Source organism: Archocentrus centrarchus, chromosome 22, assembly GCF_007364275.1.
Source record: "Archocentrus centrarchus isolate MPI-CPG fArcCen1 chromosome 22, fArcCen1, whole genome shotgun sequence".
Taxonomy (NCBI): Eukaryota; Metazoa; Chordata; class Actinopteri; order Cichliformes; family Cichlidae; genus Archocentrus; species Archocentrus centrarchus.
The window spans coordinates 5486477-5502050 of record NC_044367.1 but is presented as its reverse complement, the minus strand read 5'-3'; the positions used below and the strand labels follow the sequence as shown (position 1 = coordinate 5502050).

The following is a 15574-nucleotide window of genomic DNA, read 5'->3' as shown; positions in this document are numbered from 1 at the left end:
CTAACTAATGGGGAGTGCTGAGGGTCGTGGCACAGCTGCCAAACATCAGCTCTGTGGTTATGCTAATGGACGGCACGTATATCATACCTTTTGACCTCAACTATGTTATGCAAAGTACTTTTCAATGTTTTTCTCATTCACCCATTCACACACTCAAACAAACACGTGCTTACACAGGTTCAGGTCTGCCATTAGGAGCACTTGAACTTCCCTAAGTGTATTCAAAGTGATTCTGACCAATCAAAGTGTATAAGTGTTAAAAAACAACAACTCAGCAATTTTGAACTGTATGTGACGTGCAATATTCTTCAACCCACTGCCAAACTCCTGAGATAAAAACAATAAATAAAGATTTCTGTGAATATGGTTTCAACCTATCTGTGGGGGGAAAAACACAAAAAGCATCTAAGATATGAGCGTCGACATAGTACAAATATTCTCAGTGTCCATGGATGACTTCAGGTTCCCTCCTGTCCTTGAAAAAGTACCAATATTAGTTGTGATTTACTACTATCAATCATTCTGAAAGAAAACCTGTCAAACTGCCACCTCTTTTTCAAATGGACTGAGGTAAAACTCATTGATTGAAAATCAGATCTCAGGCAGAGAAAAAAGAAGTTAAAGACTGTCAGCATTATAAAGATTTCATCCCCAGTGCTTTAGTGAACGCAGTCGCACAAACAGAGCTGTTGTATCAGTGTGGTTTTCAGCTAAATATATGTGTGTGTCAGTGTCTGTGTGTTGTGATGCTCCCATAACCATTACATGCCACAATGGAGCAGAAAGGCTGCTGGTTTATCTTCTGATCAATGCTGCGAGCTGTCAAGCCACAAACACACACCCTCGTGTACTTACACCCCCCCTGCTCGTTCACCCCACGCTCACTCTCTAATGCTCTCTCTTAAACATACACACACACACATTTACTCAGACTCCTGCAGTGAAAATGTAGTTATGTTGATTGCATTTGTGTGTATTTTCCCCTCAACAGACTGTCAGCCTGTCAGGCTGAAATGCTCTGACAGGCTCGGCTGGGGGAAACTCTGCGGCATCATGGAGACCAGCGAGAGATTAAACTGCATAACAAATGTCCATTTACACTCCAAAGCCTCCAGTTAACATTCACTTCATCTCAACTCACATTCGACGCACAAGACCTCGAAGATTTCAGCGCTCATTAGCAGCTGAATTATGATGGATTTATACTTTTGTGTTTGCACTGTCAGGACTCCCTTGACCTTTGAACTCCTTCCACAGGGATGGTATTGTTGGAGCTGTAGCAAAAGCCAGACTGCTGTGAGGGGAAAACCAAGTGAAGTCCCAAAAGTATAAAATCTTTGATTTGAAAGTCAAGTTTCAAATCAACTGAGAAAAGTCAATGTTAAGCATTGCTAAAAAACATGTTGAGTCAAGTTTTGCCAAAGGCTGTCTCTTGTCAAGTCTTAATACTCTGTGGGCAATTCAAGCCTAAAATCAAATGGGAAAAATCATGTTTTATAAGTATTGTCAGAGAAAGTCTTAAATCAAGTGTGAACTGAGAGCATATCAGGTGTCAAGTCTTGTCAAAACAAAGCTGGAGTCATTTTTGATGTCCAAAGGGTATTTTGGGTTTCCTGTTAATCAAAACAGCTTTAAGTCTGAAAAGTCTGATTTAGTGTAACCAAAGCAAATCTCAAGGGAATCACATCTGAAGTCGCACATCTTTAAAGAAACGTCAAGACTAAGTCAGTCCAGAAAGCTGGTCTAAAGTCCACTCTGAAGCCTTGATAACCAAAATCCAAAGGTCTTCTGACCATATAAATTACACTGCAAGTCACCTATTGTGTCAGCTGTGTGTTTCAGTGCATAACCTTGTTAATCAGTTTCTTTCAGTCCAAGATTTTAACCAGGCAATATGTCAAAATCTAGGAATGTTTCTGCCTTTAAGTATTAAGTTGGGTCAAATTGACAACACATCTGCGAAACAGTGATTCATAACTCTGGTTTGGTCCCCGCCAGCTCCAGAGAATATGTCTCTTTAGCAATTTCCATAAATGTGCTCGAATCTTACAGAAATCTGGCTGAAGATTTCTGAGTTGGAAACGAAGCTCTGCTTCAATTCACAAAGTGGCATTCAGTGAAATTCAACTTGAGCAATGCAACAAGGAAAACGTCAAAACTGTTATGAAAAAAAAAAAGTTTTGCTAAAGTGGTGGGAGTACATTCAACGTCAGGATGAGAGATGTCATCCTGAAAGTGGGACAACGTCTGCCACCAGAGAGGCTTCAAGCAGCTGCACACAGTTTTTTTTTTATTTTCTGACTCTGCATCTGTTCAAAAATATTTAGCCATGCACAAAAATGCACAAGTGACATCAGTCCAGAGTGCTTTTTTGAGCAATTCATCTACAGTGCTGAACATACATTTACTGTATACAGATAGATGGAGCCTCACACACACACTTGTGCCACGCTGCTAGCGCTGCTGTAGACTCACCAGGTGGAGAGTTTGCCTTACAGCAATGGGGAACGCAGCCAACGCACTGCATTCCTTTAAGATCTCCTGCCTCGATCTGTCGCTTTTTAAAAATGGAAGGAGGGAGTCGAAATCCCCACAGCATCACCGCTTTGCTGAACAAGAAAAATAAGATCAGATTTCGTTCAGCTGAAAGTTTCTCCTAAGGAGAAGAGTGGAGTGTTGAGGGCAGAGAGAATGTCCTTGAGCTGAATGAAACTGAAACGTATTTAACTGATCAAACAAACCTCAATTTCCTTCATGTAATATGATTCCTTTTATTATTGTTCTCCAAATTGAACAATATATAAGTCAACATTTTACAGTTAATAGGAACAACAGAAAACCTGCCAGAGTCGTATATATCACCAATGTGCTTCTGAAATTGGATGTGTTTTGGTTGTAAAATGAGTGAAGATGATGATTCTTGGTTTACATGAGATTTCTTGGGTTGCAGTGCATTGAGACTCAGGGCTACAATACAAACGCCATCTTATGACTGAGATCATATGACTCAATCGAAAGATCCCCAACAAAAACTTTTACTGTTGAATCATGATCCCTTGTTTGGGACTTAAAAATTCCCATTTCTTCTCTTTTCTTTTTGGCTTATTTCAAGCTGTGGTCAGATGTTTCGGTGTTTATTTAATTTCAAATCTCCAACCTGCAGAAAGACAGATTGCCCACTACAGGTTGGGAATGAATTGCTGCATCAAGTAGAGCAGTTCAAGTATCTCTGGGTTTTGCTCATGAGTGGGGGATAAGTGGAGCAAAAGACCGACGAGCAGATTGGTGCAGCATCGGCAGTGACCATTGTGGTGAAGAGAGAGCTGAGAATGAAGGTGAAGCTACTGATTTACTGGTCTATCTATATTCCTGCCCTCAGATTAGCTTCCTCCAAAGGGCGTCTGGGCTCACTCTTAAAGGGTGAGGAGCTTGGTCATTTGGTAGGGGCTCAGTGTGAAGTTGCAGCTTCATAGCAAAAGGCCAAATGAGGTTAAAAAGCTTCCTGGACATCTCCTAGGTGGGGTATTTTAGGCATGTCCAGTAAGGTGGAGCCAGGATACAGTGCAAAGATTAGGACTTTCAGCTGGGACTTTAGTGTCCTGCCAGAAAAGCTAGAGGAGGTGGCTGGGGAGAGGGAGGTCTGTGCATCTCATCTTTAGATTGGATGGATGGATGGATGGATGGATGGATGGATGGAAAAAGTCAGAAATTTGAGTTAATGAGATACGAGCATGTATTTTTCAGGCTTTTATCATTTTATTTTTTATTACTCATGACTGGGATTTTAGTTAGTTGGATGTGCCTTATGGTCAAGCACCCCCAGTTACATGACTGATATTCAAATGAAGTGTTGCTTTAGTAGCAGTGACACTAGCTGTTGTCAGTGGGCTAGTATCAAGGCTTGTATGGTAATTTTCCAGATGATTCCCAGCCCTGTTCACTGGTGCTGCTGCTGTAACAGCACCGAGGGTCTGAATCTGTTTAATGTCTAAACAAGCAGCAGTCAGCTCGAGGTCAGAGAAGTGAGCCGAGGAGACCGAGGGAAGCTGTAAAATGCTGTAAAAATAAATGCTTCAAACCAGACATAAACAAACTGTCAGCTGTAATAAAGAGAAGAGCCGCTCAGCTGCTGGAAGCTGCTGCAGCTCAAACACACACGGATGGGATGAGAGCAAGGAGGTTTTTATCTGCTGAGAGTGTTGAGATTTAGGACATTTATGTTGAACTTAGTCTGTACTTGTAGGGATGTTTTTATTGATAAACTGAGATGAACACCAGAATCTTTGAGTAGTGTAGATGTATTTTGAGCCATTGTGATATCAGTTAAGAAAAGAAAAGCAGTTTGATTTCTGACATTTGTGATGTTACTTGGACATCATGTGTCACCAGATGACATGCCTGTGGAGGTATGGCGATGTCTAGGAGAGAGGGCAGTGAACCTTTTGACCAGACTTTAACACAGTCCTGGAGAGTGAGAGGATGCCTGAGGGATAGAGAAGAACTAACTGTAGTAACTGCAGGGGGATAAAGTTGATTAGCCATACCATGAAGCTATGGGAAAGAGCTGCTGAAGCTCAGCTGAGAAGTGAGGTGACGATCACAGAGCAGCAATATGACTTCATGCTGAGAAAGAGCACTACAGATGCGATGCTTGCTTTGAGAGTGTTGAAGGAGAATTATAGGAAAGTCAGAAGGAGCTGCACTGTGACTTTGTGAATCTAGAGAAAGCATATGATAAGGTGTCGAGAGAGGAACTGTGGTATGAGGAAGTCAGGAGTGGCAGAGAAATATGTGAGGGTGGTAAAGGGAAATGTATGAGCAGAGCGACAGTGGTGCTGTCCTCTAGACCTATAGTAGCATAACTAATGGATGGTTCAGGGTCACCTGATCCAGCCCTAACTGGCTTTATCAAAAAGGAATGTTTTAAGCCTAATCTTAAAAATAGAGAGGGTGTCTGTCTCTCGAATCCAAACTGGGAGCTGGTTCCATCATTACATCAGTGATGCCCTTCTTGTTCACAGTGGTGATGGACAGGCCGACAGATTCAATTCAATTCAATTTTATTTATATAGCACCAAATCACAACAGCCGCCTCAAGGTGCTTTAAAGATAGATGAGGTCGGGCAGGAGTCTCCGTGGACTCTGATGTTCGCAGATGACACTGTGATCTGCAGTGAGAGTAGGGAGCAGGTTAAAGAGAGACTGAAGAGGTGGAGGTATGCTCTGGAGAGAAGAGGAATGAAAGTCAGTAGATGCTAGACAGAATACATGTGTGTGAATGTGAGAGAGAGGTGTAACGGTGAAGCTGCAAGGAGCAACAGGAGTAGTGAAGGCAGATGAGTTGATTAAATACCTGGGGTCAACCATCCAACACATTGGACAGTGCACAAAGGAGGTGATGATGAGAGTGCAGGCAGGGTGGAGCAGGTGAGGACAAGTGTCAGGGGTTATTTGTGACACAAGGACAGCTGCAAGAGCAAAAGGGAAGGTTTACAAGACTATAGTGAGACCTGCGATGATGCATGGTTTGGTGGCGCTGACAAAAAGACAGGAGACCAAGCTGGAGATGGCAGAGAAATGGCAGAAGACTTTCATGGAGAGCGATGAGGATGTACAAGATTAGAAATGAGTATATCATAAGGAAAACTCAGGCTGAGGAGGCTGTGGACATGTGCAGAGGAGGGATAGTGGATACACTGGACAAAGGATGTTGAAAATGGAGCTGCCAGGCAGGAAGAAAAGAGGAAGACAACAGAGAAGAACAGTTTAGTTGTTTCTTGTCTGTGAGATTTGCCCATGGAAGTGTTAAAAGTGCCATAAAAGTGTTTCAATGTGAAAGAATTTGCTGCAAAAAAAGGAAAAAACAACAACAACACACGGTAAAGTGAAGTGCTTTATGACTGTAATAAGAGGAGGATACAGGAGGATACTTATCAAGAGGGAAAACTAATGTAAAAAGTGTGAGGCAGGTGATTAATTGAGAAAATTATAGCTGCATAAGTTGTTGAACTTTTCATGAACCTGGCATAGCATGATGCACATCACATTGACACAAAGACAAGATTATTGTTCTCATTGGGGCAAATGCTGCCATTTTGTTGAAGCCTCTGGCATCAGAGAGATATGTTTATGGCATTGGTGAGACGGGTCTTCTCCCCAGTACATGAACACTTGCTCAAAACCTGTTGGTAATACAAAGGGTAAACATTATATTTCAATGTGCAGAGCTAATGTTTGTACAAAAGAATTTCTGTTGTGTGCATGAATTGACAGTCAAATTAAAAGAAAGCTTTCACAGGACTCTGAAAAACTAAGCTCACCCTTATTGCTTCTATTAGAATTCAGAGGGTAAGTAGCAGCCAGGTGTTGTCAATCAAATGCACTTGATTAAGCGATCATCACTAAGTGTGACCACCTCTGAAAAAAGGAGATTGTAGCAGTTTGCAAGTCTCAAACATTCAGATGTGTGAGCCAATCTTGCCAGGAGCGGACATACCAGCAAATTCACCCCAAGATCAACTCAAGAGCGACATCTCAGACTCTAAAGGCCTCGGTTAGCATGATAAATGTTAATGTTAAAGCACGATATCGTTTGGACAGATCAGATCAAAGTGGAGATATTTTGCCATATTTCACAGTGCCGTGTTTTGCGAAAACCAAACGCAGCATATCAGCACCAACTGTCAAGCACGGTGGTGGAGGGCTGATGATTTGACCTTGTTTTGCAGCCACAGGACCTCGACACCTTGCTGTCATTGTGTCCACCATGAACTAGTATTCTAGACTGAAACGCAAAAGTTTTGGCTGAACTTGGATCATGCAAGAGAACAATAATACCAGCAAGTCTATAAAATGGGTAAAAAAAAAAAAAAGGAATCAAGGTGTTGCAGTAGCTCAGTCAAAGTCCAGACCTCAACTTGATTGACTGAATGATGTGGCAGAACATCACGAAAGCTGTGCATAAATGAGAGACTGATAAAAACATACATAGAACAATTACTTTAAGTTAATGCTGCTAAAGGTGGTTTCACAGCTATTCAATCGGGGGGTGTACGTAGTTTTACACAGGCCTGCATAGCACCTATAGTACTTATTTCTCTGGAAAAAGGTATTCACACTAAATTCAGTCCAGTAGTCAGGTCCATGCAGCATTTTAGATAGAGCTTTACAGAACAGAAAGTGTTGACCAAACACAAAAGATAATAGATGGATGGAAAATAAGTTGACTCATAATTAGACACCAACAATCACAAAGTCAATTCGACACCAGGTTTCAAAGTTAAAAAGTGCCTCCAGACAAAAAAATAACGCTGTAATACAAATTCCAATGAAATAAACAAGACAAAGACCGGACGTAAATTGAAGGCAAGGTTATACAAACAGAACTAGAATAAAATAAAAAAAAACATATAATGATTGAAAAACATAAACACAATTTACTTAAATGAAAAAAAAATGTAAAGTCGTCTTTTCTCGAAACAACAATGTGCTGGTTTAATGAGGCAACACAGCACACATTTAATTGAAGAGGTTTCATTTAATAAATACTAGCTGCGGGAAAGTAATATGATGCTTAAACATGCAAAAATGCATACAGAGCAAAAACACACAGCATAAAGATCAGAACCAAACAGATTTAATACCCAGTTTCACAGTCTGTCTGAATTCAGCTGAACTGTTTTGACAAAATACTGCTAATGGAACGGAAAGGGGCATTGTCCCTCTCCCTCTTCCCATCAAAAACAAATTAATTTTTTCTCTGCTCACTGATTAAAAATGTACATACCACATGCAGCTCAGAGTCGTGTGCAACAGGAGCCCAATATGCAAATCTCAGCCTTTTTAAGACTTATCTACATATCAAATATTCTCCAGGCTTCAACTCTCCAATATTATACGTTGACCGAAGGCTTGGACATGTGTGTGTGTGTGTGTGTGTGTGTGTGTGTGTGTGTGTGTGTGCATACATAGCTTCAGATGCAGTGTGTGTGGTGTGTGTGTGTGGTGTGATGTGTGTGTGTGTGTGTGTGTGTGTGTGTGTGTGTGTGTGTGTGTGTGTGTGTGTGTGTGTGTGTGCACGAGAGAGAGAGATTCGCAGTCAGCTGCAGACAGCAGTGTCTGAGCTCTCATGTTTATCAAAGAGAAGCAGTTATATCTAAGAGCGCTGGATGGCCTTGTGCTGCCAAAGCCAATCACAGTGATGCGTGATTGGGTGTATGTGTTTGTATGAGGAGAAACAAGCTTATTATTGCACTGAAAGGTGAGGTGGCATGAGTAAAATTTGGGGCAACAAGCTTGAAGTGTGTGCACGACTATTTCTGTGTATGCATGTAGTACAAAATGATGATGATGTTACATTACAGTTACGATAGGGTTCTGTTTCTAAAATGCTAAAGAGCACACAGAGATTAGTGTGAGGGTTGACGTCGGGTGAATATAAAGTATTTGATTTACCGTGACTTTCAGTAGCAACACGTTTTAGCACCTGTGGCAACAAGTTAATATTCCAGCAAACAAAATTGGGGAGTTCTCCTATGAATGCAATCATCTAGTAGCCAAAATAGTTTCAAAGTGTGTCGGCAACCTAAGAAGGCACAGTCAGGAATTTGTTGATTTCTGTCTTTACCACAAAAAAGACAAGTTTTCTTTCTGCAATTGTGAAGGTCAGGAGAAGAGTAAGTCAGAACACTGGTGCATAGATGGCTCAACAAAGCATTGGCTTTTTCAGTGCTTTTTGTCTCCTACAGTATTTACTAAGGTGTCCTCTCAGGGCTTATTTTAAGCATAAACTGTATAAAAATGGATGCAAACACTGTGACATCACCCATTGGTTCAAAACTCTGCATTTTGGAACAAAGTTATCATTTTGGTTCCAGGCATGCTAGTTTTTTGGAAGTTACCTTAAATGGGTGAATGGATGGAGTTATCAGCTAGACTTAGCAAGTTGAATTCTTAAGTTTTCATTACACTTTCTGCATCTGCGAGTCCCATAAGATCTGCTGGGGTCCGAGTGACATCAATTTTGTCATCATACAGTAACTGTGAGGGTCCGTGCAGATTTCTATATGCCTGACTGTTTTTTTGTGACCTGCGTAGAATTTGCATTATAATGTACCAACTACGGATGCGCCTCAGGCTGCAGACTTCAAGTGGACTTCAGAAAAGTATAACTGGAATGACAAGTCGGCAGCCGGGTCTCCAGCTGTCCGTGTCCGTGTCCGCAGCAGGCTGTAATCAAGGCAGGAGCAAGGCACAGGTGCAATGTGCAGGTGCAAGGCACAGACACACATTGGCTAATTAGCACCAACATACTAATTTAATACTAGAATCACTCACCAAAACTGAAGCACAAACTTCTGAGATGTTCTGTATCACACAGAAAGCCATAATGTTAGTCAGATAATCCTTTAAAAATGCTCTGAAAGGCTCCAATAGCACACACACAGTAAAGAGGACCAGTTTAATGAGTCAAAGTAGCAGATGAGACCTAGCAGACTCCAACTGGCTCCTGTTCAAAGTGTTGGGACACCTGTCAATCAGAGTGGCCATGCCCCAACTCAATTATCCAGGCACACGAGTTATAAAAAAAGAAATATTCGGCCCACACAGACTTGTTATGAAAGGTGGAAATATCAATAGACCTGTTTTTTTTTTAATCAGGCTGTATATATATATATATATATATATATATATATATATATATATATATATATATATATATATATATATATATATATATATATATATATATTTTTTTTTTTTTTTTTTTTTTTTTTTTTTTTTTTTATTTATTTATTTTTTTTTAATGCTGTAATGCTGCAATTTTTGGCACTTTAGCACTGGCATAATTTTTAAGCTGAGGAGGGTGCCCCTTGATTTTAACCTATGCCATGATAGTTTCCTAAACTTAACTTCCATAGGTTCTGTGCCTAAACGTGACCAAACACTGTGCTAATACATCATGGAAAAGTTATTTGGTTCAGGCACCTGTTGCTCAGGCAGTAGACCTAATTGTACATGAACTGTGAGATTGGCAGTACAGTTCCCTCCTTGTGTGCATCTAACAGATGCTAAACAGCATGTTGTTCCCAGTGGTAGGTGAGCTCCTTGGATGTCAGCTCTGCTGCCACTGCTGTGTGCAAAGCCCTTTGTAACACTTTTGGTTTAAAGGTGCTATATAAGTGCACCATTTACCATTTGCAGACCATTTATTTGTTTTTCAACACTTTATTAGTGATGGATATTACCTCTTAAGGTTCTCATCTATATGGCAATTTAAATCGGAGCTCTTTCTTTGATCAGACTTTACAGGAATGTGATTAGCTAACAACCTAAAACTAGATATTGCTGCTTCTACCGCTGAACCTCTCCCAGTGTAGTTTTACTGTTTTGAATGTTTTTACATCAATAATACTGTATAGCTAATGTCAGAGCATGTCAGTTATCAAATCAAAAGCATTTGGATTCATTCTGTGTGAACCATGAACCTCTGTACCATTTTTAATAACTCATCTCATAACTTCTTGATATTTTCCATGCTGGACAAAAACATTGGCCCAACAAATGTACTGACATTAGAGTCATGCTGCTAATGGAGCTAAAAGGCAGGTATTTGCAAAGAATAAAACTGTTTCCCATTGTAGGGACACACCTGTTCCTAACCACATGGCGTCAACTTCCATCTGAGCCAACTTTCCTATTAGGCACTCATCCAAAACAGAACAAGTGCATAGTTACACCAGATCACGTGTTTTGGTAAATATCCCCTCATATCTCATCATCATTGTGCACTGTTTGCTGAGTAGAAGCCAATTAAACAGATGAGTTGTGAACACAAATGAAATATCTTTACCACATAAAACTATCACAGAGGATGATCAATCATGTTTGAGCCTGCGAGTTTCTTAATTAAAAACGAAGGAACTCAAATGGAGTCTTGTGAGACAATTCCTCAGCAGCCATCACTCACTCATCCAAAAAAAACGGCTTTTGAAGCAAACCAACTTGCTCAAATTCCATTAGTCTGTTTTGTGTTTAAAAAAAAAATTAAGAAAAGTGGGAATCAAACTGTTAAACAATGCTTTCCTTGAGTAGCACAATTTCAATCACTTCCCCTCGCCCCTCATTCAGCTGGGCTAGCGTAGCTGGCTAATTAGTTCTGGTGAAAGGCTTCTAATTAAATTGGCCTAATGTGGAGGCCCAGGCTGTGAGAGCGAGGAGCAGCAGAAAGTATCACACAGAAAAATGTGTGAATACTTGAATGAAAAATCAAATATGGTTCTGAACTTTGAAACGCGCATGTTTAGACAGTGATACTGTACATCATTCAACCGAAGAAAAGGGGAACACACATAATGGATCAAATGCACTTGCTGATGTTTACATCAATAAGGAGCTTTAGTTCCTTATTGAATTGGTTGGACCAAGTAACATTTCCTTATCACTTTAAACACCGTACAAGTCTGAATTCACAACTCTGAAGTATTAATGTAAGAAATTTTTACACACTGCGTGTTAGAACATGTCCATAAAAATCAAGAGCCGTACCTGATTCAGATTTGGCCATCTCACATTCATTTAACTCTGGACCATTTTCAGGACGGCTATTATTTTTAAATCTATCTCATCATATCCCAGAACTGTCTGATCACATCTTGTACAATCTTCTCACTAGTCACAGCTTTCGAGTAAGTCACATGTAAAAAGAAACCCAATGCAATACAACATTTTCTGAAGAGCAATTGCATCTCATAGACTTGATAAAAAGGATGAACAATGAACCAGCACTGTACACTCTACAAAACTGAAGCCAAAATATCTCAGAAATGGGCACTGCCATCTTGCAACAGCGTTTGCAGCTGAATCTCCACAGTGCATGGTGCCAAGGCTTTGCTTCCTGCCTGGACCAAATGTGAGCACATGGAGCAAACAACTAGGGATGTAATGATTCCCAGTGATGACCAATTCCATAGTGCAAAACGTCCGCAGTCTTATATTACAGTTCTGCCCTCCTGGTTTGCACCCACATCCAACCCCGTCTGCTCATGTTGATAGGATATGTGAAAGCCATGACAGGATTTATCTACTGGCACTGCTGGTATGTTAGCCAAGGTTTGTGGTATACAGTATACAGTTTAACTGAGTGGCTGTTAAAAAGTTTTGAACAATGTTTGGAATAATACTTTTATGCATATTAACAAACAACCTATTTGTCGACCATCATTAGAAAACAAAAAGAAAATGGAAAAAATCCATAAATCCATTCTGCCTCCTTTAGATTTTGTGGGTCTTCTTCTTTATTGGGGGGGGGGGGGGGGGGGGGGGGGGGGGGGTTTAGCAACTAAATAGGTAAATAAAACTTGCAGTAAAAACCATAACATGATGCAAAAGCTGTAATGACATTAAAAAGAGTGACCAGTAATCTGATGCAGGCTTTCTACTGCAAGCTCGCCTGCTACAGTTTTAAAGACACATCAGCCCTTTTTCTGTGCGAAGCTGGGTGATAATCAGAGATGTCTGTGCTATTAGAACCATCGCACTACAAAATAAGTGTGACATGGTTACAAATTCTGTGGTAAGTAAAAATTAGAAGGACACTTTATTGGCCTCTTCCTGTGGCAGCCCACAGATTGTCACCCGTAACCACATATTCAGTGGTAGCCACATGCTCTGCGACAGTGAATCTAACTGAATGAAGTTTGACCTCTTTTTCAACTGAAAAGATGCGCAAATGGTCACATACTAAACCACATTATAAAGAAATAATTTCCTAAAATAACATGACAGTAACATTGTTTTTCTCAGCTTACTCAACCCTATTATAGCATCTACAGTATGTAAGGAAATTGTACCAACTTGCCAACCAGATTTCTAACCTTAGATACCAAAAGATAAGTCTTAATCTGATAATAAATAATTAAACTTTAAAGAAAATTGTGCTGCTCATAAAATGTGTCTGTGAACAGATCATGCAGGGAAAAACTGAGTCATTACTCTGATTGCCCAAAATAGTCACACATGCTTCTTGAAATCCTTCCTAAAACTCAGGAACTTTCACAGCAAAAAAAAAAAAAAATTCAATTTTTTCAAAAAAAAAAACCAAACAGCTATAATGTTAACAAATAACATGAGTGTACGTGGAGCTTGTTTCTGTCATTCCCACAGGAACACAAAGAAAACAAAAACACTCATTCTTGTTTCATCATTCCTACAACACAGCCAACATCCTACTCTGCTCTCTCTCACGCAAGCACACACACCTACACACACACACAAACACACACACTTACATGATGTACCCATAATGCTGCTCTTCCCTTTTAAATGCTTTAAGTGTCTCTCTCCCTGTCTTCTATCTGCTAATAGGAACCAATTAGTCTCCATTGTCCCATCTCCCAATAAAAGAGCATTATGGGAATTCCCCCTACTTAACACCTTTCCTTTTCTAAACAGGCCCCCAATTAGACGCCTAAAGGACAAAGCTACAGAGGACAAGTGGGGGCCTTGGGAGGTGGGGGACAAAGGGACAGTGGGGTGAGATGTGTCCATGTGTGTGCGGTGATGTTGAATGACTCCCTCAGTTCAGTCCAGATTTTTGAAGCTGTCAAAGAAAAGCTGAATAAAATACCATTGAATGCACAATTTAAAAGGATAATACTGATGTTATTTTAAGGCTTTATTTTGGCAAACAAGTTACCTAACGACACCAAAACCAACTAATAAGTATTGTGTCCAATATTTGATATATCTTCATTGATACATGTTATTACGTTTACTGGAGTAAATTCTGACTCAATCCAAGTGGCTGCCAAAAAATACAGAGTACCGTAGAGCAGGGTTTAAATAAAGCTGGATTAACACATGGCTGGTCTGGTGGTTTCACTGGTTTTTTTGGCGCTAAGAAAATACAGGAAAAAATGGCAGCCTAAGATACGTTGGGCCCGCTTTGTTAATCAAACATACCATGTGTAAAGCAGAAGGTGCCCATCCAGAGAATAAGTGTGCTGAAACTGCTGTTTTAACTACAGACTTGATGTACAGCAATGGTGGGGAATAACACGATACAGCAGCCTGGTCAGTGGTGCCAATGTGTCTCTCATCTTTTAAACTTTTACAAAAAGCTAAAGTTTTGCACTGGGTAACATATTTACTTGCTGTAAATGTGGCATCAGTCATCTGTCAGAAATATCTAAGGAAAGGAGCCACGATGGGCGGATTCCACCGATCATGCTGATGAGGGCTCATGTTTAAAAGATGCAGAAGAAGCTTCCTGAATTTAGGATTTTTTTTTCACACTTGCATTTATTAGATGATACAACCCAGTAAAACAACAATTAGGAATGATGGACCAAAAAAAAACAAAAATTAAAATGTCAAATGAACCTTTACATACACAGGAAAATGTGTTCCCGTGTGCAGCATTTACTTCAGCACCTTTCTGCTCAAAACAATAATGAAAGAAAAGACTGTTAAGAGAGATTACTGCAGGACACACATGTTTCTCACCAAGCTACAAGTATACACACACACACACACACACACACACACACACAGGGAGAGAGCCTGGTGACGTTTTTTCCCATGACAGCATGGGAATTCCTCTGCTCAGGAGTCACTGCTCAGTGTGAGATGCAGAGAGAGAAAGTGTGTGTATGTGTAAAACCAGTCAGGGGGGCTGGCCCTGAAGTGGCCTGCTCTCTAGAGAGACGCTGTCTGCTTTGTTCCTTTAATCTACACAGAGAGACAGAGAGAGGTTAGCTTGGGTGAATGTGCTGGTACTGTCTCTTTTCACTCTCTGCACTAACAGATCTACAGAATTCATTCACTCTCTACGGAGCTACTATGTTACAGCAGCGGGGAGCGATTATTCATCCATTTATGGTTCTGGCATTAATACCATCATTCATTTTCTCACAGAAGATGTTTGGTGGGTCACAGCTTAATGTCCAGATAAGCATGAAGCTCCTCTTGTTGGATCATCTGTACAAAATAAAACCAATTATGCTGTGAAAGTTGCAGGTCTTTAAAAACTGTGCTTTGGGTTAATATGCTTGCTTTGTTGCATCAAAGAAAAAAATCTGAGGATGTCCTACAGAAAGAGAAATCCTGGATAGCACGGCACCCTGAAATTCTGACATCACAAGTCTATAGGACAGGTACACCTGCCCCTCCACTGCAGTGGGTTGATGATTGATGGGAACAATATAATCAAGAATGTTAAAAACAGGATATATTGTCTAAGAAACTTTCAAATTGATTAATAAAGTACCAAACCAAAAATCATACAAAATGCCAAAGCTGTTGTTCAACATTGTAATTTGCCAGCTTTGCTTATTTGCTTCTTAAACAAAATGCAATCAGTCATTACTGGGTTGAAATGCTCGTGCAGATACCAAAAGCAACGTGGGACATCACTGAAAGTCAAAAACAGAGCCTATTCTTTAAATGTCAAAGTCTTCTTCCCTCTGTGAAACAATTGCACGTAGCATGCTAGCATCTAGAGTTTTGATATGTAAAGATGATGAGATGATAAGCTGTGTTCTGGCTGACATAATTCTAAAAAAAGAAAAAAAAA

At 40.2% G+C, this 15574-nt stretch overlaps 1 protein-coding gene across 1 annotated transcript in view; it reads right to left on the bottom strand.

Annotated features, from left to right (window-relative positions):
• npas3 (neuronal PAS domain protein 3) overlaps positions 1-15574 on the bottom strand; it is a 372546-nt gene that overhangs the window by 316378 nt on the left and 40594 nt on the right. The gene's annotated exons all lie outside the window — the stretch shown is intronic.